Genomic DNA, 23,110 nt, shown 5'->3' with positions numbered 1-23,110 from the left:
GCACTCATTGTAGATATGCCAAGGTACTTTGCCCTGTACTAGGCACAATTAAAATTCATTTTTCATGCTACATTACATTTAACTATATGATGCTAGGGTGAATCAGCCAGTGAATGAACATTTTCTGGTTTAAAGCACCAATCTTAGATTAGATCAGTTGATTATGTTTTATTAATGTAAGTCATATTATTATTAATTCTCTGGACTTGTCTGTTCATTTGCTGGCTTTGGGCCTGATTCAGCACGGATTGCAAGGCTGCGTTCGCACACACCTGGCCGCTGCAAATTTATTCAATTGAATGCAATGGCAATGCGATCGCAACACTATACAAAGCCGCCCACCATATGATCAAGCCGCCAACTTCCCTTTACTTACATCCGCAATGCCTTCGTAAGTATGCGAAAACATCGGTAACATTAAGTAACATCGGACCCATATACACAGTTGTGGTTGACCATGACTTCACTCAGAAACTGCTAAATTTCCTGTCAGTGTCTACTGCTCAAACTGCGTAAGCCGTCGCAGGGGCTTAATTATGCACGCCCCTGTAACGGCGTCCCAACGCACAGGCACGCCTGCGTTCACCCGACCACCCCCCCGTCACCACCCACAAACAGCACTTCCTGTCACTTGATATCGGAAGGGTCTGCATACTCACTGCGAACCCTTACCCGATCGCAGCAGCTAGTTCGTGCACACGCAGAATGCAAACATCGAAAGCAGCCTTGAGACCCATGCTGAATCAGGCCCTTTCTGCATTCATCCACTGGTAATTTCTGCACCTCTCCTGTTTTTTGGTTGTAAAATTCTAACTATTACTAAAATCTTTAAACCAAAAATAAATTTTAAAAGTATACTAATTATTGTACATGTCTGAACATTGTTCTCTGTTGTATCTTCTACGTTTACCATCCCCTTAATTAATAGAATACCCATAACTATTCATTCACTGGACGATTCTCCCTATGCAACTGTAAAATATTAAAATACTTGTGAAATTGTTTTTATTTTCAGTCAAACAATGTATTTCCTTTTCTTTTAAAGGGTTCACGGCTTTGTAATAGACATTTTTTTTAATTAACATTCATTTAAATTTGGATGGAAATTTGTATAATGAGCACACATATTTTAATGTGTTCGTCTAAGAGAAAAAAAGAGAAATGAACTATAAATTCATGAGCAATATGGTTGACAACATAAAGAAACTGAGTTTTATAATCCTAGTCATTAGTGAAGTGCTTTTTTAATATGCTTTTTCGCATATTTACTCCTGTGAGACTTTATTTGGGTAGTAATACTTAAAGCAAATTCTGTTCACCCGTAGCAGTGTCATTACAAACTTGAATGAGCACAGTTATTGTAAATAAATAAAAACAATGTACCAGAACCAATTCTGACTGAGAAAATACTGTTCAATTAGCTCTAAGCTTTAGTTAAACTTTATTTTTGCTTCTTTATTGATAAGAATAATACAAAAAAAGAACAAATTTACCATGTGGGGGGAAGAGAGGTTTTTCAACCACAGTTACGTAACTAATTCATTTAAATACGTTTAGATCCTTTAACTTTGCCAATATAAGAGAGAGAGCTAAGCTTTACACATTCCATACATTAAAATTGATTGTTATGCAAAATGTACCACTGATCAAAGAGAAGAGAAAAAAGGAACAATATAATGTCAGAACTATTTAAACATTAAATTATTCAATAACCATGGCATTTCTCAGCAAGGATACAAAATGCATGTTTAATCACATGTATAAAGGGAAACAACGCTCATTTTCAAAGAGCATTAGATTTAATATTTTAATTTTAATTTTACTTTTTGGGGGGTGTGATCTTATATTGGGGTTTTGTCCGCAGTTTAAAAAAATAAAATAAAACTAAGGGCCTCATCAAGTGTTAGGAGCACATACAGCTGAAGGGGGCACATGCGATACAAGGGGTGCAAATAAAATATTTAATATAGACTTGCTATTATATATGAAGCCATATTTAAGAAATATTGTTGATCTGTGTTTATTTTATAGAGAGAAAACAATGTATGTACAGTTCCCCTATGTCACGTTCTCTGCACTGCAGTTAGGTCTCTTATGGTGAGTCCTATATGCTAAATATTTCTACTTCAGACTTAAATATTTCTACCTCAGACTAGGGTAAGAAATCGAATGATTAAACATCAGAACCACTGATGGTTTGTTCCCATGTTCGATGTGTTTCCATTGATGGTGAGGTTCCAAGTATGCATTTATTCAACCATTGAGGGCTCATCCAGATGGTTCTGATGTTTCATCATTCTAATCCTACTCATCAACATTTGTTATTTCTTTACTGTCCTCGTTGAAATAGCTAGCATGGTACAGGGAACAAGCAATGTATAGCTAGTGAACATGGTACAGGGAACAAGCAATGTATAGGTAGTGAACATGGTACAGGGAACAAGCAATGTATAGCTAGTGGGCATGGTACAGGGAACAAGCAATGTATATTAGTGGACATGGTACAGGGAACAAGCAATGTATAGCTAGTGGGCATGGTACAGGGAACAAGCAATGTATAGCTAGTGGACATGGTACAGGGAACAAGCGATGTATAGCTGGTGGGCACGATACAAAGAAGAAGAGATGTATAGCTAGTGGGCATGATACAGGGAAGAAGAGATGTATAGCTAGTGGGTATGGTACAGGGATGAAGAGATGTATAACTAGTGGGCATGGTACAGGGATGAAGAGATGTATAGCTAGTGGGTATGGTACAGAGAAGAAGAGATGTATAGCTAGTGGGTATGGTACAGGGAAGAAGAGATGTATAGCTAGTGGGTATGGTACAGAGAAGAAGGGATGTATAGCTAGTGGGTATGGTACAGAGAAGAAGAGATGTATAGCTAGTGGGTATGGTACAGGGAAGAAGAGATGTAAAGCTAGTGGGTATGGTAAAGAGAAGAAGAGATGTTTAGCTAGTGGGTATGGTACAGAGAAGAAGAGATGTATAGCTAGTGGGTATGGTACAGGGTTGAAGAGATGTATAGTTAGTGGCTATGGTACAAAGAAGAAGAGATGTATAGCTAGTGGGCATGGTACAAAGAAGAGATGTATAGCTAGTGGGTATGGTACAGAGAAGAAGAGATGTATAGCTAGTGGGCATGGTACAGGGAAGAAGAGATGTATAGCTAGTGGGTATGGTACAGAGAAGAAGAGATGTATAGCTAGTGGGTATGGTACAGAGAAGAAGAGATGTATAGCTAGTGGGCATGGTACAGGGAAGAAGAGATGTACAGCTAGTGGGTATGGTACAGAGAAGAAGAGATGTATATCTAGTGGGTATGGTACAGAGAAGAAGAGATGGATAGCTAGTGGGTATGGTACAGAGAAGAAGAGATGTATAGCTAGTGGGTATGGTACAGGGAAGAAGAGATGTATAACTAGTGGGTATGGTACAGGGAAGAAGAGATGTATAGCTAGTGGGTATGGTACAGGGAAGAAGAGATGTATAGCTAGTGGGTATGGTACAGGGAAGAAGAGATATATAGCTAGTGGGTATGGTACAAAGAAGAAGATATGTATAGCTAGTGGGCATGGTACAGGGAAGAAGAGATGTATAGCTAGTGGGTATGGTACAGAGGAGAAGAGATGGATAGCTAGTGGGTATGGTACAGAGAAGAAGAGATGGATAGCAAGTGGGTATGGTACAGAGAAGAAGAAGAGATGGATAGCAAGTGGGTATGGTACAGAGAAGAAGAAGAGATGGATGGCTAGTGGGTATGGTACAGGGAAGAATAGATGTATAGATAATATGGTATAACATTTGCAATGCGACTTGAGCATGTCCTGATGAGCCTTATACTTTTGTGATAATATCTGAAATTTACAGCTGTCCCTAAGTCTGTTTGGTAGTTTGAAGTTTCCCTTTACACAACATTTGTCACTGTATTTATTTATTGACATTCCAAATAATAATGAAGGGGAGCAGCACTTAGTATCTATCTGCCAGCTGCAGCTTGTTTGTCCCTGCAATCTATGTAGCGGAGTGATTAGGCAGAAGAGGCAGATGCATTAGACACTAAAAAAAAAAAAAATAGGATTAATAAAATTACTATGGTGGTTATGTAATAGGTCAGAGATGAAAGAACCGGTGAGAGTTCAGTAAAACCAGCCTTATAACTGGTTCTTTTGTTAAATTTAGCAGCAAATTAGCCAAAATTATGTTCTTTCTTCATCTTGGGACCTTTTACATAATCCCCTATATTTGGTGGGCAAAGAGTTCGATTATTTAAATTGAACTTATTTAGGGTACATAATAACATGTAGCAGAAGTCATGCTCTAATTCAGGGTCTGATTCAGCAAGGATCGCAGTTGGTAATATGAATGCAATCAGCTGATTGTTGTGAACTGCGCATGCGTATACATCGCTGTGCGCGTGACCGAATCGGTCACTGCAACCGGGACTTCACTTGCAGTGACTACACAGACCCATCGTAGAGTATATAGATAGTGCCGTTTGGGAGTAGTGACTGGGGGGGGCGGTAAAATGCAGGGGTGCCAGTGTGTTTCAACGCCGTTGCATGGGCGTGCATAAATTATCCACACTGTGATGCCGTACGCAGCCTGAGGCCTGATAGCATGCACTGAAGTTAGCAATTTCTGAGTAAGGTCAGAGCTTGTGCAGGTGTGCGTGGGGCTGCGATGGTACTCGATTGTACCGATGTTTTAGCAGTCTAGGTAAACATTACGGATGTGTGTAAGGTAAAGTGGGCATCCCTATGTTGTGCAGCGGAAGCATAGCGACCGCAATGAATTAGCATACTATCGCAGTGGAACTGTTGGCGTAATCGCAGCTGCGATCGTAATAGTGATCCTTGCTGAATCAGGCCTTTAATGCTGAAAATCAACTTCACTCAGGGCCTGATTCAGAGGGGGACGCAATGTCCATGTTTGCGCAGTTGAGCGATTGTTTGCTACTGCGCATGCACAAAAAGTCAGAGAAAACCCCTACAACGCATGCATACCACTGAGTGTACACATAGACCTATGTTGCGTATGGTGCGGTCCTGGGATGTGACTGGAAGGTGGCCTTAAGTGAATGCAATAAAAGACTGTCTCATGGGCATGTTATGGGAGTGTCACAGGTGTGTTAGTGAATGCGGCTGCGATCTCAAATGCAGAGCCGCAGCCAAGGAGGCCATGATTAGAAAGAGTAGGGCTTTGTAAGTGTTTATGGTCATCATGATGGTGCGCTGATGGTGGAGTGTTTGAGTACACTGGCGGATTTGCACTGTCCACAGACAATGAAAGTGGGTGTCTCAAGCTTGCCCTGTCCACAGACAATGAAAGTGGGTGTCTCAGAGCTTGCACTGTCCACAGACAATGAAAATGGGTGTCTCGGGGCTTGCACTGTCCACAAACAATGAAAGTGGACATCTCATAACTTGCACTGTCCACAGACAATGAAAGTGGATGTCTCAGGGTTTGCACTGTCCACAGACAATGAAAGTGGACGTCTCAGGGCTTGCACTGTCCACAGACAATGAAAATGGGTGTCTCAGGGCTTGCACTGTCCACAGACAATGAAAGTGGACGTCTCAGGGCTTACACTGTCCACAGACAATGAAAGTGGACATCTCAGGGCTTGCACTGTCCACAGACAATGAAAGTGGATGTCTCAGGGTTTGCACTGTCCACAGACAATGAAAGTGGACGTCTCAGGGCTTGCACTGTCCACAGACAATGAAAGTGGGTGTCTCAGGGCTTGCACTGTCCACAGACAATGAAAATGGGTGTCGCAGGGCTTGCACTGTCCACAGACAATGAAAGTGGATGTCTCAGGGCTTGCACTGTCCACAGACAATGAAAGTGGATGTCTCAGGGCTTGCACTGTCCACAGACATTGAAAGTGGATGTCTCAGGGCTTGCTCTGTCCACAGACATTGAAAGTGGGTGTCTCAGGGTTTGCACTGTCCACAGACAATGAAAGTGGACGTCTCAGGGCTTGCACTGTCCACAGACAATGAAAGTGGGCGTCTCAGGGCTTGCACTGTCTGGCACTCACAAGGCTGAGACTAGCATTTGCACATTTCCGCAGCATCGAATCTAAAAGAAAACGCAGCCAAACATGAATTAGCGCCCACCTTTAAATCAGGCCCTCAGTTATAAATAAAGCAGTTATATGTTAACTTTTGCAATAATGGATTGCAGAGAAATATATTGAGAAATGTCTCTTTTAGAAATATATTTTAAAATAGTGACGCTTATTATCATGCAATTTCTGATCATTGCTGTTGGCAATGGTAGTGATTTGATCAAGAATATCAAAGAAGTTCTTTCATTTAAATAGTGTTATCTTGTTAGTAAAAAATAACAATGTTCAATTAGAAACATAGGGGGGGGGGTCTCCATTTTTAAACTTGCCCTGGGCTCTAAATACCCTTGTTACGCCACTGCTTGTATGTTCTAATATTAATTATATTTGTATGAGCATAGACTAAGAGGTGGGAGGGGTAATGAATAATAAGGGGAGGAGTCTTTGCCTGGAGCCAGATGCTAACGCGAGGTGGGCCTGTGTGCGCTTGAAATGCCAGGGACTCTTTTTAGTCCCAGTCCGGCCCTGATATACAGGTATATGATTCTGGTCCTCTGCATTACACAGCAGTGTCTTTTGCATCATACACATCATCTAGTTAACACCATTTTTTATGTTGTTATATCAATACTAATATTATAAGAACAATGTGTCTGTATGTTCCATTAAACTCCTAGAAATAATCTGCACTTTGTTTCATCTCGATCTGTCAAGTTAAAGCTGAGCAATAACAAAAACAAAATTTATTGACATCATCAATGTTAGAGATAGGTGTGGCACCATGCGCGCGGCCGGTAAGGGGTGGGGGTGGGGGGAGATGCTTTGGGCCCACATTCACTTGAATAAGATAGGCTACATAGCAGTCTGTGCACAGGGTACACAGTGACATTTAAAGGCACTGCTGCCACCAGTCTGTATAGCGCTGCTGGTCACGTGAGCTACTACCACACCAGGTCCCCTATGCAAAGCAATACAACTAGAACACCTCAAATAAAAAAATGTTGGCAGAAGCGATTTTATTGTGGGCGAAGCTACGGGCAACAGATAGTTATTATATGCTGACTTTATCCGCCTGATGGAATAACGTTGTGAAATAAGTCAGCATTATACGACTAGAGAGTAATACAAGAATTGGAAGTCACTTGGATTTGTCATTATGTACCATTGGCAGAGCATACTCTACGGGTGGCTGTTCTCAGACAGATATTTTGTCTGATGCCGAGCAGAACTTCCTACTCTTTTGCACCAATGACTTGTCAAGTTTTGCATTTGCGCATAAATAAAATATCCAATCAATCTAATTTTTTGCTTTTAATTTATTTACTAATCCCATATAAACCCCACTTCCACCCAACCTTTACATCACATTAATTACCCCAGTGTATATTCAATCAGTTTTTGTTCCCAGCATTTTGAAGTGATTAATTTAGAAGGAATGTTTTATTGATGTAAGTGTATAACAATTGCAGGAATATGTGAAATCTCAGGTCCTGTAACTCCGATTCAGTTTCCCCCTGGACAGTTTATGGGATTGTAGCATGCTAACTGACATGCTAGATATCTAGTGGCTTTGCCCAAGAGCCAGGTCTTCTGTAGTTGGGGCACTTCATTAGAGAAACCTTTGCTATCTCTGGGGCCAAAAATATAGTAAAATCACTGCGCTTATGTACAATGGAGCAGCTCCGTAACAGTCGGACAAATCTAAAATGATAAACAGAGTGCTATTAAACTAAAATGTGTATGTAAAAAAAGTTTAAATGTATATAAATAATGAAATGCAATGCCATAAAATAAATAAAAACAAGACTCAATGTTTATAGTCCTTTGATAGAATATATCCGGTTCCTGTGTGCTTGTTTATGCAGGATTCCAATTCTATGCCTGATGGAGATGGACATCTGTTGGGAGCTAGCTATAACTGTCCCTAACTCCTACCTTCCGATGTTCAAACTTCTCCTCTCGGCTGGTCTCCTTGCACTCAGGCGTACACTTCTGGTCCGGCGTTTCCGAACTTCCGGTTCCCGCTTGACGCTGACTAACACGTTTCATGCTGACGCACTTTTTCAAGGTTGCTGGTATTTGTATTAGGTCCTTCTTTTATATTTAAAAACTTCAAACAACTTTATTTAAATCCATGTTAAAAACGGAAGTCCTATCCCGGATATGGTAAAAATTGGAGGCAACCTCGTGGTTTCTTTACCGCTGCCAGACACAGCAGTGGCCACTCCTCGCTTTGTTTCACAGGAACTAAACCAATTGTATTGCGGATTGTCTGTAATCTATGTTATAATGCCCAATGAGAAATGACTATTGTGCTACCATTAACAGGAGGTAATCCACATGTAATTCCTCATTTGCCTTATAGAGCATTTCATCTCTATGTAAGCTACGGTACAGCGGTGAAGCTAAGACCAGTGTCACCATTTTATTGACTCTGATGTGCTAATGCCACTACTGTGACAGAGCCATACACATCATTTCTGTGGCAGCTGGTATATAACGAAATAAACAGTTTTATTAAGATTTTCTGATGTCATTAATTATTATGTTGCTTTACTACACATTTGTTACACATTTTCTATGCTTGCTTTTCCTTCATAAGCAATGCACAGGTTTCCACATAGGAATTTAGATAGGAACCTAATTACTATAGCATGACAAAAACAAACAGACCTACCTGTGCTCAGGGAGGGAAGGAATCTGAGTTATAACCCAGGAGCCTCTCACAGGTATAGTCCTGAGCTCTATACCCCCTGCGTGTAGACACTATAATTAATCCTTACTAACATTCCTTCTCTGTTAACTAAGTTTGAGGCCCCTAACACACATGGCCAGAGCCCAGCTCTCCAAGCCACATCTGAGATACTGAGATACTAAATATGTGTTCAACTGATGAATTAAAACAAAACAGCTGCGGGAGAGCCATGTACCATCTAATTTACCTAGCTTTACCATCTTTCATGGAGTGTAGCCATTTTAGAGGAACATGCTATGTAATGCACTGAAATCAAACCCCTGCGAAACAAAATCTTAAGGAATCAATGGCCAACTTACACTTCTGGGCATTCACCGTTAATGACTAAATATTAGTTTTCCCCTGGCACTGGGGATAGGACAGCTCCAAGGACCTGTCTAAGACATTGGAAAAACAGTGCAAATTTAAAAGGAATCAGTATGTATTACCCGACGCCGGTAGCCCGGCAGGGGTGAAGATCCTGACGGGAATTTGGTAAGTAATACTAACCCTACCCCCTAACCCTCCCTTAGGGGTGCCTAACCCTAACCTCCCCCCTAGTGCCTAACCCTAACCCCCCCCCAGGTGCCTAAACCTAACCCCCCCGTTCCTGCAGCGTAAACCTGTCTCGCAGGGGGGGATGCCTAACCCTAACCCCCCCCCCGGGGTGCCTAACCCTAATCCCCCCCTTCTCCTAGCCTAACTCTAACCCCCCCGGGGGGGCCTAACCCTATGTCCTTCCTGGAAACCCTTAACCCAACCTTCCTCCCCCCGCGAGGCTGTTCGCGCCCGCCACCCGGCTTACTTTCGTACGGTATGCCGGGCATCGGGCTCCCGGCATAGGGTAATGATAGGCGTCGGGATTTCAACGCCTATCATTAGACCCCTGCCAGGATTAGACAGTCAGGAAGCTGGCGGTCGGCATTTCGACCGTCGGCTTCCTGACTGCATCCCATTTGGAACAATTAAGAATAGGACCTTGAGATAAAATACTGTGACTGATATCAATGACTCCTGAGCCCAGTGTGCCCCAAATTAGATCCTTTTTTATTTTAGTTATTTATAAAAACAGATGTGCATTTCCCTAAGGACAAGAGTTTTGACACTTCTAGTACTGTACTTATGGAAATGATAAAATTTGTTGATAAATGGGCCCCTAAGAGTAATAAAATATACATCATAGTTTTTTTACACGGGAACTACGGTGTTATATCCTCATTCAATTAATTAGCCTATTAGGGATAAAATAATACTTATTTTAAAATATCAAAGCTGCGCCTTTAGCTGCACAGATGTGACAGATGCATTACAGTGCTCCATCAGATCAAAGTGTCATCGTGAAGCCTGTTTGTCACTTGTCCCAGTCCATTTCTTTAATCTCTCGTCCTTCTAATCAGTTCACATATATCCGTCAAAGCTTCACTCCGACATGTAATATGAAAAAAAGTGGTGCCATCAGTAATCTGCCATCTCTTTATCTACACAGATTTTATTTTTGTTACATTTGTACTAGAGGCAAACTTAACATATGCTTCACTATTAAAAAAAGCTCTGCAACCTAATGTCCCCTTAATGGAGAATAATGCATTAAATACTACTTTTAATACTAATGTCAGATTAATACAGATATAATCCATTCTGCGATTTTTCTCCTAACATTGGAAAGGATAAGGGACCTTCTGGCTGTGTATTAGCACATTGCAGGTCGAAGTGAGCTTTTTGTTGTTAAATCAGAGGGGTTACGAGCCTACTGAATCTGTTTTAGTTTAGCAGAACTTAATCTCTTAAAATGGACTAATATTTATTGCACTCTAGTAGCAGAGCGAGAGAGAGAGAGGGAGAGAGCGAGCATGATAACGGATAAGCTCTATATATGCAAATGTAGTCTTGAACGGAACTGAGCTGAGATGTTATGGGAAGATTTTGCTAAGAGTTTGTTACATAGTGAGAATGGGGTCAGCAACTGGGCCGCTGCCAGGTTATCAAAAGAAACCATTAGAGCAGGTGCTGAATTTCAGATAAGGGTTTCCAAATGTAAAAGGAATGCAACATGGAGCCAAACACAAAATGTCATTGATACCCATAGGCGTACTTATAAAAGGTGCTGGTTGTAGGGTGCACATGGGCCCCTGGGTTCAGGGGGGGCCCGCACCACACGCCCAGCATCCTAAGTACAGTATACTTATTTTGCTACAGCAAGTGGTTCCCTCCTCCTCCGTGGTGCCATCTTCTCAGTGACATCGTTGGGTAGATGGCACCGTGCCAGAGCCTTTGCTCTCTAGTGCGCATGGGAAGATGGCTCCGCGGAAGAGGAGGACCCGCTTGCCGGAGCAAAGTAAGATGCCTGCAGCTCGTTGCTTAGATGAGGGGGTCCGCAGCACATGGACTCCCCTCAGGAATTAATACGCCCCTGTGGATATCACATTAGTTTGTGAACATTTTCATCACACATATGCCTAATGTACATATAATGAGAATAAAGGCCCGAGTTACAGAGTTGCACACAAGTTGGTGTTACAGATAGATCTTTCTGTTTTTCACACTGCGCATGCTGCGTACTTGAGCTTTGACAACTATGAGAAACAACGGGCAGTTCGGAATTCTAAGCATCTCATCCACATATTTACTTGTGGCTGATTGGGCGGTAACTGGGCGTTCACACATAAGATTAGGGTCCTGTGGGCGCATAGAGGAAATTGAGCCTGATTCAGAGCTGTACTCTATTCCATTGGTGTATCTATAATGCGTGCAGGGTGTACGATGCACACAGGCGCCTGGATCCAGGGGGGTGCACACCACACTCCCTGTACCCATATTATATTATACTTACCTCACTGAAGTCCCAAGTCAGCTGACGCCGCAGACAGAAATCACCGGGTAAATAGCCGCTGCGCCATTTTCACCAAGATCTGCTCATGAGCTATAAAGAAGTCTCCAGGAACAATAGAGAAGTCTCCAGGAAGTCTCCGGAGATGAGGGGGCCCGCACCAAGGTTGCAAACAGGCCATCTCCTCATCCCCCTCTTTTAAACTTCCCCTGCGCTATTCCCATGTTTACGGAATTGAGCGATTATCAGTAAACCGTGCATACATATAGGTCGCATTAAGGTACATTCCTGTAGTCGCTCGCAGTAACTTCTTACTTGCCGTGTGATTGGCAGTTAGGAAGCTTTTGGCGGAGGTAACGGAGCAGGCGTGTTGCAATCATTTTGGGGGCATGTCATACCCTGCGACTGCGATCCCATACACAAGGAATATGACTCCGGCGTCTCAATTCCCACAGTCAATCTGCGGGACTATAGACTCACTCAGGACTGCAACAATCAAATGATCTGAGGCCGATGCTGCATCTTTGTACACAGATACTGCAATATATTTTGCAGATGCTTGCAGGTGGCGTCTCAATACATCTCCTGGTGGCTGCGAGATTTGTATATTTTCGCATAGCAGCTGCGTACAAATTCATAGTTGCAATGACATTAGTGTACAACTTTGAATCAGGCCCATTGTGAGCTATTCAGAGTGGAGCGTACACAGAGATTCATTTAATTTCAGACGCACCTCTTGCACCGTGTGTAGGGCTGGCGTATATGCGTGCTGATGGTGATTGCAGCTACTTTCACAAGCATATGTATAGGAGCGGTGCAGTCGCATAGATTTGGCCAACTCTAAGTACGGGGGAAGATCTGCATTTATATTTGAGAACTGAATGCTGCCGCATCTCTGGCTGACTTGCAAGCAACACTAAATCAGACCCAAAGTATAGTAAAAGGATTGAAATGAATGGTTCTGGTGGTCCATGGTACCTCATGGGTCTATTTACTAAGCCTTGGATGGAGATAAAGTGAATGGTGATAAAGTCCCAACCACTCAGCTCCTAACTGTTATTTTTCAAATACAGCCTGTAACATGGCAGTTAGGAGCTGGTTGGTTGGTACTTTATCTCAGTTCACTTTATCTCCTCGTCCAAGGCTTAGTATATAGACCCCTTAGTTCTTAAGTTCCAACACTTTCTTTGCTAAAAAGGAATGCAATGTTTAACAAGGAGCCACAATATGACTTGTATTACAGGAGCCTTTGTGCCTAGGAACGGATGAGCACTCACATTGTTCCTGTCCTCCCAGAGTATGACCCTCTCCAACAAGCGGCAGAGAGCTGTGTACAATAGTCAGGGGGTGTGGACCAGACTATATACAAGCACTGGATGGGCAGTTGCAAGTTATGAATAACATTACAGTTCTTCTATTCTCTGCCTTATATACTTGCTTTATTTACTACACTAAAACCTCAAGATATAATTTGCATAGCATAACCGCATAGGGTATAAGATTTTCTCATTATTAGCTGGAACTTCGTGACTAATCAAAAAGTGCCCAAGTTTCCAATTTAGCAATTTCTCTTTTACAAATAATGAGCTGCAGTTAGTCTGATTGTACCATACTTACCAACTCTTCCAAAAGTTGCTGGAGCATCCTATTTTTTTCGGGTAGCCCCCCGCACCACTGATAAAGTGGCTAAATCTTCTGCATCCCTCCTACCTCCTAGTGAAGTGGGCAGGATGGGGAGATAATACTGGGAATTGCAGGTCCGTACGGAGGGGGTGGTGCTGAAATTATGCAAATCGCATCCTTTTAGCTCCGCCCCCTCTCCACTGACCCACGATGCACTGCATTTTGTATGTCGGAGACTAATGGTGTGATGTAACCCAATTTGATCCTTAATCTTTGTAGAGATATCCTCATGCCTATCCCAAGCATATATAGAGTGCCCAACTGTCTTAGCCCCGACCACCTATGATGGGAGGCTATTTCTCTTATCCACTACCCTTTCTGTGAAGTAATCTATCGGCTGTACTTGTTTAATTATGGGACTTTATTATACAAACTACTGAGCAGATCTCCAAAAATGAACATTTATGGGTCAATTCAATTAACAGCGAGGGGGTCATAGAAATGACAGTAACAACAGCTGAATATGCCCCCCTTGTGGCCGAATCTCACCTCAGACTCGTGGATTTTTGCAAGCAGCTTTAAGGGGCAGGGAACAAATATCCTCTAGTCTGGCGATACCATAAATGCCACATACATGTGCGTCCTCATACACTATTGCTGCAGCGCGCCAAACAGCCCATCTTAGCGTGCTAGGTCCCGTGCAACTCGGCTTGCTCTGAACATCTTTTTAGCATCTTATTGCCTGAAAATGTGTCTTAGTTGCAATAAATTATGACCCAGCTTCACGAGACTGCACTGATTAATTTCATATGTGACACTTGTATATCTGTGTGCGATAGATCTGCTACATTCCACAAGACTGAGGAGCTGCTCTCCTACAGGTCACTGGGGATTCCACCTTTCCATCCACCCGCTACAAATTACACGCTGATGTTCATGACGTGCCTGCTAAAATTCTTATACAGCTACAGGGACCGGAGACGGCATGGCCGCGACATTACACTGCACAAACAGTCATGCTGTTGCTGTGTCTGGACAGCTTGACTTACACTACTCAGAGCTGCCGGTGATAGAGACCACTGGACACTGGACTGCAATCGTGTAAATACTGTCCTATACAGAGAAAGAACTAAGGTGCTGTAATGGGTTGGGTATGAAGTGCCGATGGCCGGAAAGCCATCTGACTAAATCCCGGCACTGCAAGCCTGAACGCTGAAGATCCCGACTGGGGCTGGTAAGTACCCTAACACTCCCCTCTCCCCCCCCCATCCCTCCCTTAGTGGTGCCTAACCCTAACCTTCCCCCAGTGGTGCCTAACCCTAACCTCCCCCTGGAGGTGCCTAAACCTAACCCCCCCCTCCCTAAATCTCAGGATTTCGATGCCAGTCTTTAGTCCCGCGTTGGTATTTAGATGCCGGGACTTAGTCAGATGGCTTCCCATCCATCTGCATTTTGACTGTATCACGATGTAACCAGGTGCCCTTTAACAAATGAGATTATTATACAGTGTGCTGGTTACATTTAGCAACGGATTTGCGGGCCGATTGAGACGGACTATACATCTATCTCATACTAAATATAACAGAGCTGATTTGAAAGATCTATATATCATGTGCACATGTTGAAGAGAACCCAAGTGAACTATTTTTTCCATATAATTTGCAACAAATGCTAGCTATTTTGTATCTAACAAAAGTAAAGTCTGGAATCAGGACAATTAACAACAGTGTGTCCTTTCAGCTTACTGAGAATACTCCAGCTGAATATTTGTTTTTGCACTGAGTGCTCGATTCAGACCCACTCGCTAGGAAGCATTCGCACGCAGGATGCCGAATTTCGTATTGTGCGCATGCATGTGCATCGCAGTGGGTGTACACAAACTAGTGCGAGCGATCGGGAAGCGTTTGCTCGCCGCGCATAGACAGCCCAGAAGAATGAGTGACAGGAGAAGCCGCTACAAACGGGGGAGTGGATCAGCATAATTAACAGGCAGCGTCATTGTACACGTCACTTGGTTGAATTTTACACTGAAGCGCTCGCAGTGCTTGCGGTAGGGTATGGCCAACCACAAGCGCTGCGTATGCATCTGATGGTACTCGATGTTACCGATGGTTTCATACACTTCCTGGAGATGAAGTGCGCAAGTGGGCGTCTTAAGACAGGCTGGTGGGCATCTGCATACACAGAGCGATCGCACACCAAGACATAGTGGGCGTGCTAATGCCTTGCCGTGCGATCACCTGCCTTGCTGAATTTGCATACGCATCTAGTGAGCGAGTCTGAATCAGGCCCTGAGACCACTATCTGCACTTTAACTATTTACTAGAGGAGCCTGATCAGCTCCTTTTTTTTTTCAGTCAATTTGTTCAAAGAAGTATTTGTATTTTTGTACTAATGAGAATGTCCTTTAGAATATTGTAACATTGTTATGCTTTTTAATTTTATATTTGCTTTGTTTTATTTATTGCTAAAATAAAAACTCATTTACTTATATGTGGTTAATTAATGTCCCAACAAAGGTACTTCAGTGCAGTATAATTGTCTTTTCACATTCCATAAGACTGACAACATCTTGGTGCTCTATGATGGCACACAAGTGAGGTTGGTCAGCAACCAAGCATCTTATGTATGTTCTAATCACTGCTGCTCTTCATAGCATAGGAGTGATAAAGAAGTGATGTGTGCAGCAATGAGTGAATGTAGGGACGGGGTAAGGTGCAACCTAGATGTTTCAGATGCAGTAGCCACCCCCCTTCCCTCACAGTCTGTCTCGATACAAGAAGCTGCAATATGAAAATGTATGGATTGTGTCACATTATGTCTGGCCCTCTCCAGGTGCGGTTGTTACTTTATTACTTTGATGCAAATTCCTGCCTTTGATCAACCAGTTTAATACAGGCCCAAAATTTCTGGGTGAGAAGTTCCCACCTAGTGCCAGTGATGCATCCCATGTGATGATGGCCTAAACTATCTATACGCACAAAAACAGTAATATAGAATATGTGAATTTGTTTCTATTAGACCTATTTACTACAGTAAATTTGCAGGATATCCCCCAAAAACACCCTTATTCGGGTATATATACAGCTATGCGTTAGTTACAGTTAAGATAGTGACCTGTATAGTGCAATTAGCATAAGGCTCTGAGTCCTATTGATGGAGGCGAAAACCACCTGATGTGGGGTGGGGATCCCTCCTGATACCCCAGATAGAGGGGAAAACCATCTGGTGTGGGGGCTTTGAGTACTGAGTTTGAGTCAAGATACTGAAAGACTGCTTCTGTAGTGGAACTACAAATCACAAAATGCCAAGTCTACTGCCGACTGCCTGACATGCTGGGAAGTTGCTCCCGCAAAGATCTGCCCCCAGACTCAGTCGCTGGTGCCCTAGTTCCCTGCCTCCTATGCCCTCTTACCTGCAGCTCGGTCTGGTGCATTCTTGTTGACATCCAGCTCCTGGAAGATCTGCAGCCACGCTTTTGCTCGGGCCTTGCCGCACAGGTCCGCGGCTATAGCTGTCACCAGGAAGTGGGACGGGGAGTTGTGGGTTGGGGGGGGTCAGAGTCACACTGGTATGAGAAGCTGCTAAGGAGCAGCTACATCCAGGGCCGCCAAGAGCCGCGGCGGGCCCAGGTGACAGGGGGCGTGGCCTAATCAGGGGAGGCGTGACCACGTCCCCTTAGGAAAAAAAAACATTTTAGCAGCACTGCTTCACTGGGAGGGGGGCACTGTGAGCCCCTCAGCCTGGCGCACAGCCAATGGGGGTCACGATCAGCATGATCGCTCCCCCCATAGGCATAGGAGACGGCTTCAGCTGCTGCGAGCATTCTCCCACTGCAGCCCAGCACACAGCAGCGTGTGCTGGGCTGCTGTGATGTAGGAGGGAGGGGGGGGGGCGGTGCCAGACCAGGGCCCCCGCCGGGCCCCTCCAGCAAGCCTGGGCCCGGGTAATTTGTACCTGCTCCCCCCCCTCTCGGCGCCCCTGGCTACATCAATGAGCAGGGACATGCTATAGATAGATGGAAGCGACAGCTGATGGTCTAACGTGGAGCCCTCCACCAGCGCCGTATCAGGACGACAGTGCGCCCTGTGTTGCACTGCCGCCACTCTCACTGCCCCCGCCCCCTCTTGCTCCCCCCGCCCTCCTCCTCCCCCTGAGCGTTTACCTTTTCATCTGGGAAGTGGGTGGAGGGCGGGGATCTTCGTCGGTTTTGCTGGTGCGCCGCGCAGCACTGCCGGAGGTCTCTTCTGGCAGACCTCCAGAGCCAGGCAGTTTGTGGCCGGTGCCACTAGAGAATTCCTCCCTGTGGGGAGGCACCAGTCGCACCGCCCTCCCTATGGCCCTGCCCTCCACTAGTATATGGTTATGGTAGCTTCTCAGGTGCCGGGAAGAGGTGTCATGTATTGGGCCACAATGACAGTTCACTGCGGGTACATATTTACAGCCGTAGGTGGGGTGAATATATTGTGGGCAATGGAGGAGGTGCAGCTTCAGGGCTGGCGCCCGGTGGCAGGTGCCCCCATTGTCTGCCATAGTTCTGCCCCTGCACTCCAGTATTATAGTAAAACTAAACTAAACATCTAGAGGTTTCTTACTTTACAGCTCAAGGTTTCTCAACAGCTCAAGTTTTCGGACTTTCTGACTGTGGGTGACATCACTTCCAATGATAAATATCTTTAATTATGCTTAAATAAAGAAATGTATTTAGCCCAGCTTACAACTGGTCCAGCTTGGTTCCCTGGCTTTCTTTTTTTTATGTATAAAAATATTTTCAAAATCAGCAGAGGACTAACACTAATGCTGGACATACACTGCTCGGCTGCCAGCCGCAGATGTCGCCGGCATACACTGTGAGATTTCTCTCACAGTGTATTTGGCAGACATCCGCGCTCCGCCCTCGGGGGAGGAGACATTTCCCTGTTCCTTCCGTAGGAAGGAACACAGGAAATGTCTGTCTGTCGGCCGCGGCTGGGCATACATTGCCCAATGCGGCCGACAGTTTACCGGGAAATATCGCATCGGACGGGCATGCTGGACAATCCGGCATGCCCGACCGAGCAATATTTAACCCTCGGTCGCCCCCCCCACACGCTACAATTATCAGGGCGATCCGCCGATATCAGGCGGATCACCCCGATAATTGTAGCGTGTATGGCCAGCTTAAGAAATGTTATGGGCTCATATGATTTGTTACATGAACCTGAGCCCTGCCATTAGGGATAAGTGAACCTCTTGCAGGTTAATTTGATAAATGATTCAGTCCACCCAGAAAATACTTTTGAATTCAGCAGTTCAGTCACTACTGATCACTAATTTGTGCTTGTATCGGGCATTTCTTCAGAATTTGAATTATGTAGCTTTTCGTTCACATTATTTATGCTTTCAGAAGGTCGCAATAGTCTATAGTACCTACTAAAGCATTAAAAATATGTATACTGTATATAGAATGTGAGTATACAGTATATACTGCACCTGAGATTGAAATTTTCTCCAAACACAGACACATTCAACTACTTTGGGTTTATATAAGACATACAGGGAACATAAACACCCACATCTCACCCACTTTTGGACTATATACAGTAAATTGCCTCCAGTAGGCTTACTGTAAACAGTTTTACCATATACTGTATATGTGGGATGTAGTTATAATTCGGGATGCCGTGCCGGAATCCCAACAAAAGTCAGAATCTCGGCGCCGACATCCCAACAGTAAGTTTTGGGGTTAGGGGGATGGTTAGTTTTAGGGGTTAGGCCATAGGGGGAAGTTTAGGGTTAGGCACTAGGGGGGAGGGTTAGGTTTAGGCGGCATGGGAGTCAGGGTTAGGGTAAGAGGTAGGGGTTAGGGTATACTTACCTCCTTCTGTTGGGATTGTTACCCTGTCGTGATCCCGAGCACCGGCATCCCATATCCAACCCTGTATATATAATACTATAGTATTTTATAATGAAAGACAATCATGTAGCACATTATCACTTGTTACCCAATCTGTAAAAATAAAATAACATGTAACACAACATTGTGTCCTACAATTAGCTGTTTGGTGCATCACTGCTACATTATTATTATTAGAGATCATACTATTTATTAACATTGGCCAGCAGGTGTACAGCATACCTGGCCATACTCGCACGGCCGTCAGATACACCCTACCCAATCTACCAGTCAATCGCTATGACCACTGTGTTTCCTCCAGGGGTCTCCATTCTCTTTAAGATCTTGGGAACTCTGCTTTAAGATGGAACAGAAGTGGCTGAGCGACTATGTTATAAAATGTACTTGGTGATCCATGTTAACTGTAATTTTATATTCATACACACAAATGCGATAAGTTTGCAACAATTAAGTCAGCTAAATGCACACAAAGGATTTGTCTGATGTCATCCTGTTATAAAAGCAATCTTCTCCCAGCATGCTCTCTGTCCTACCTTCCTCTAAGGTGACAGCAACACAGAAAACTCATTAACTGTCTGCATTATATCACCGATAAGAACTAAACTGTTGTGTTCTGCATTCTAAGTTGGAGCAATTAATTCTCTCACTTACTTAAACTGATCAAGATTTAATTACCATCACTTTGTGCAATTACTCCATAATTAAAGTAATTTGGATCATTCCACTTACTGACAGTGTCATTGAACAGCCATTTATAACACCAAAAGGAGAGATAATTAACTTACTACTGCTCAAGGCGCTGTATTAAACCAGAAAAGCTCACAGTAAGTTATTTCCAAATGTACATAACAATATGATAAGGACATTACATAAGATTCTGAATACCATGAAATGTGATCAGAAATGTTGCAGAAAAGGGCAAAAAATCATTTAACAGACAAAAGTATGAAAGAGTTTTGGTCAAACGTCTTTTATGAGTGCAAAGCCCCCTGCAGGGGGAGATGCAGGTAGCCTTGGAGAGTGATAAAATGTTGAGTGATAAAGTACCAACCAATCAGCTCCTAATTGTCAGTTTACAGGCTGTGTTTGAAAAATGACATTTGGGAGCTGATTGGATGGTACTTTTTCTCTCTCCATTTATTCACTCTCCAAGGCTTAGTGCATGAGAGCTGGAAATCTACAGTATGCCGCTTATAACATAGTAAGAAATAAGATTAAGAAGAGAGATTTCCTCCCAGCACCACATCAATTTTCTTACATCCCTCCCTCACTTCTTTCTACTTGGTTACCCCCTTACACTTCAGGAACTCCCCCAATTATTCTCTAGCTCCCACTTAGCCACCTGTCTGCCTAACCCTTGTTCCTTGTGATTTATTCTCTACTATTATTGACATATTTCCATGCTCCTCACAATATGCTCTAATCACCCCTATTCTAAATGGTCACTCTCACCATATTACTTGTCTTAGTGACCTGCAATCCATCACACCAAAAGGTAAATGACTCCTTATTAAACCTTCTGGACCTGTACCGGCTCTTTACAGTTAACTACTCAAAATGATTCACTCTTTCCGCTCATGTTATCCTGGGTTTTCCTGGTTTCCCGACCATTTCACATCATGCAAATATAACTTTTTCTGCTTACCACACAGAGATTGGAGAGAAGATTCGGAAAAGGCTGGGATTTAGGCAGAAAAGTGAATCCCAAACTAATACACAAATAGATTTATTATAAAGTGGTGCATTGTACTTAAATACACAGTGTGCATAGGCTCATAGCTTTACCACTATGTCCCTGTTCTTGTCTCGCTCTCTCTCTCTCTCAAAAATGTGTAAAAGACAAACACAAATGAAGATGAAAATCCCTGGTACATCGGCACCTGCCCAGCATAACAGTTCAGATGGGTGCTATCTAGTTAGTCAGTCCGTTGATTACTTTGCGAGGTAGAGAGGCAGTAGTTTCCCAAAGGGGATGTCCAATGAGCTAGTTCAGGGTGCCCAACCTGTCCCCCACACACACACACTACAAAATGCCATCATTTGTAGCTTCACTTTACAGTGGATCGGTGCCATGATTATATCACAGCCCTGTACACTTAAATAGGGAGTTGCACAGGTTCCAGGATGATGGTCTACTCTCCCAGGAGGAGTCCTCAAAATTCTGTTGTTTCCTGAGGGAGTATCCAAGTATAGTGTGCATCACACCTACTTCCCATGCACGTTGTCGGTGTATTATACCTGACTCTGTTATCTCCCTCCATCTTCATCTACAGTTCCTGACCATGTTCACATAATACCCCTTTTCCACCAAAATCCTGTGTCTGACCCGGGATTTGGAGTACAGTGCCAATCCGGGTCAGACCCGGGATTTACCCCATTTCCACTGGAGCGCCGATCCGGGAATATCCTGGGACGACACCGTTCACACTGCACATGGGTGCAGTGCAGGCACTTGGAGATGATGTAATCACTAGGCACCGGAAACTCCAGCTCTCCCCTGAACGCCAAACCGGAGCGGACAGGAGACCAGGGGAGGGGGTCCTTGTCGGGGGTTGTCCATTCGGGTGGCTGTGACACTGGGGAGATGGACAGGGAGAGATTACAGTCTCTCTGTATGAAGCGGGGATGGGGTAAAAACCGGAACGGTCCGGACCATATGGGAAGGCTGTAATCTCTCCCTCTCCAGTGACAGCTGTCACACAGACAGCTTCCGAACACCACCCAATCTCATACTGAAAACAGGTTTCGGGTCAGAAGACCCAGGTAACCCGTTTACACCTAGCTTGACAAGGGTTTTACCTGCTAAAAACCCTGCTCGATACCCAGGAATTGACCCGGGATTTTTTCCTAGGAGACTTTCCACTGAGCCACTACCCGGGTTGACACGGGAATAACCTGGGTATTTTGGCCAGTGGAAAAACAGTATAAGACAACCCTTTCTAATACACTTATCTACCAAGTTAATGCACTTGTTATATCTCAGATTGACTACTGCAGTTCTGGGTTGGTTAGTCTTCTCCTTCACAGACTAAATAATGAATGGCGCTGCCAAGCTTACTCACCAACTGCTCATCCTTACTTACCCCTCTCCACTAATCATGTGAAAATGCACTGGCTCCCCCGGCCTCTAAGGAAAATATTTAAATATTTAAAACAAATAACCATAATTGTTCCCCATTGTGCAGATCCAACCTCAGCCCCTAGTTTTTAAATTGTTGGTACTGTACTTTATACATTTTGGATTAATACTAATTTAGCAAAACATATATACAATTATACATACATACTTGCCTACTTTTGAAAAAGCATTTCAGGGAGATTGTGAAAACAACACCTATGAACATGCGATAAAGTGGGCATGTACTGCTATATCTGATTTACATCCAAAGGTAAATGAGCCCCAAACCAGTTAGTAAGATCTATTTGTTGATGAAATCACACTGATACTTTTCAGAATGTACATGTAACCATTGGGATCATTGTGCCTTATAACCAATGCAGGGATATTATACTAATGATCCAATTTGAATGTATATATCTCTGTTTTCATTTTTTTATTGACAAACAGCTACATAATGAGGGTAAGGTGCAATCAGGGAGATTGGTAGACTCTTCAGGGAGTCAGGGAGATTGCTCCTATTTCTGGGAGTCTCCCTGACAATGAGGGAGAGTTGGCAAGTATGAATATATATATTTCTATCTCACTCACACACTCTCTCTCTCTTTCTCTCTCTCTCTCTCTCTCTCTCTCTCTCTCTCTCTCTCTGTCTCTATATATATATATAATGTACATGTCATTATATGGAGTTTGGTAGGAAGCAATGCCATACAGTAGTAACCAATTGTGCCACTTTATTATACACTTCTTTACATCAAATAGAGTTCTATGAAGTAGCGTGAATAACCTAAAAGTCCTTTTGAATATTGGAAAATTCAGCAATTAACTCATATTG

The sequence above is a fragment of the Taudactylus pleione genome, unplaced genomic scaffold, assembly GCF_031769625.1.
Source record: "Taudactylus pleione unplaced genomic scaffold, aTauple2 ptg001075l, whole genome shotgun sequence".
In the NCBI taxonomy this organism is placed as follows: Eukaryota; Metazoa; Chordata; class Amphibia; order Anura; family Myobatrachidae; genus Taudactylus; species Taudactylus pleione.
Note: the sequence above shows the minus strand (reverse complement) of the source record.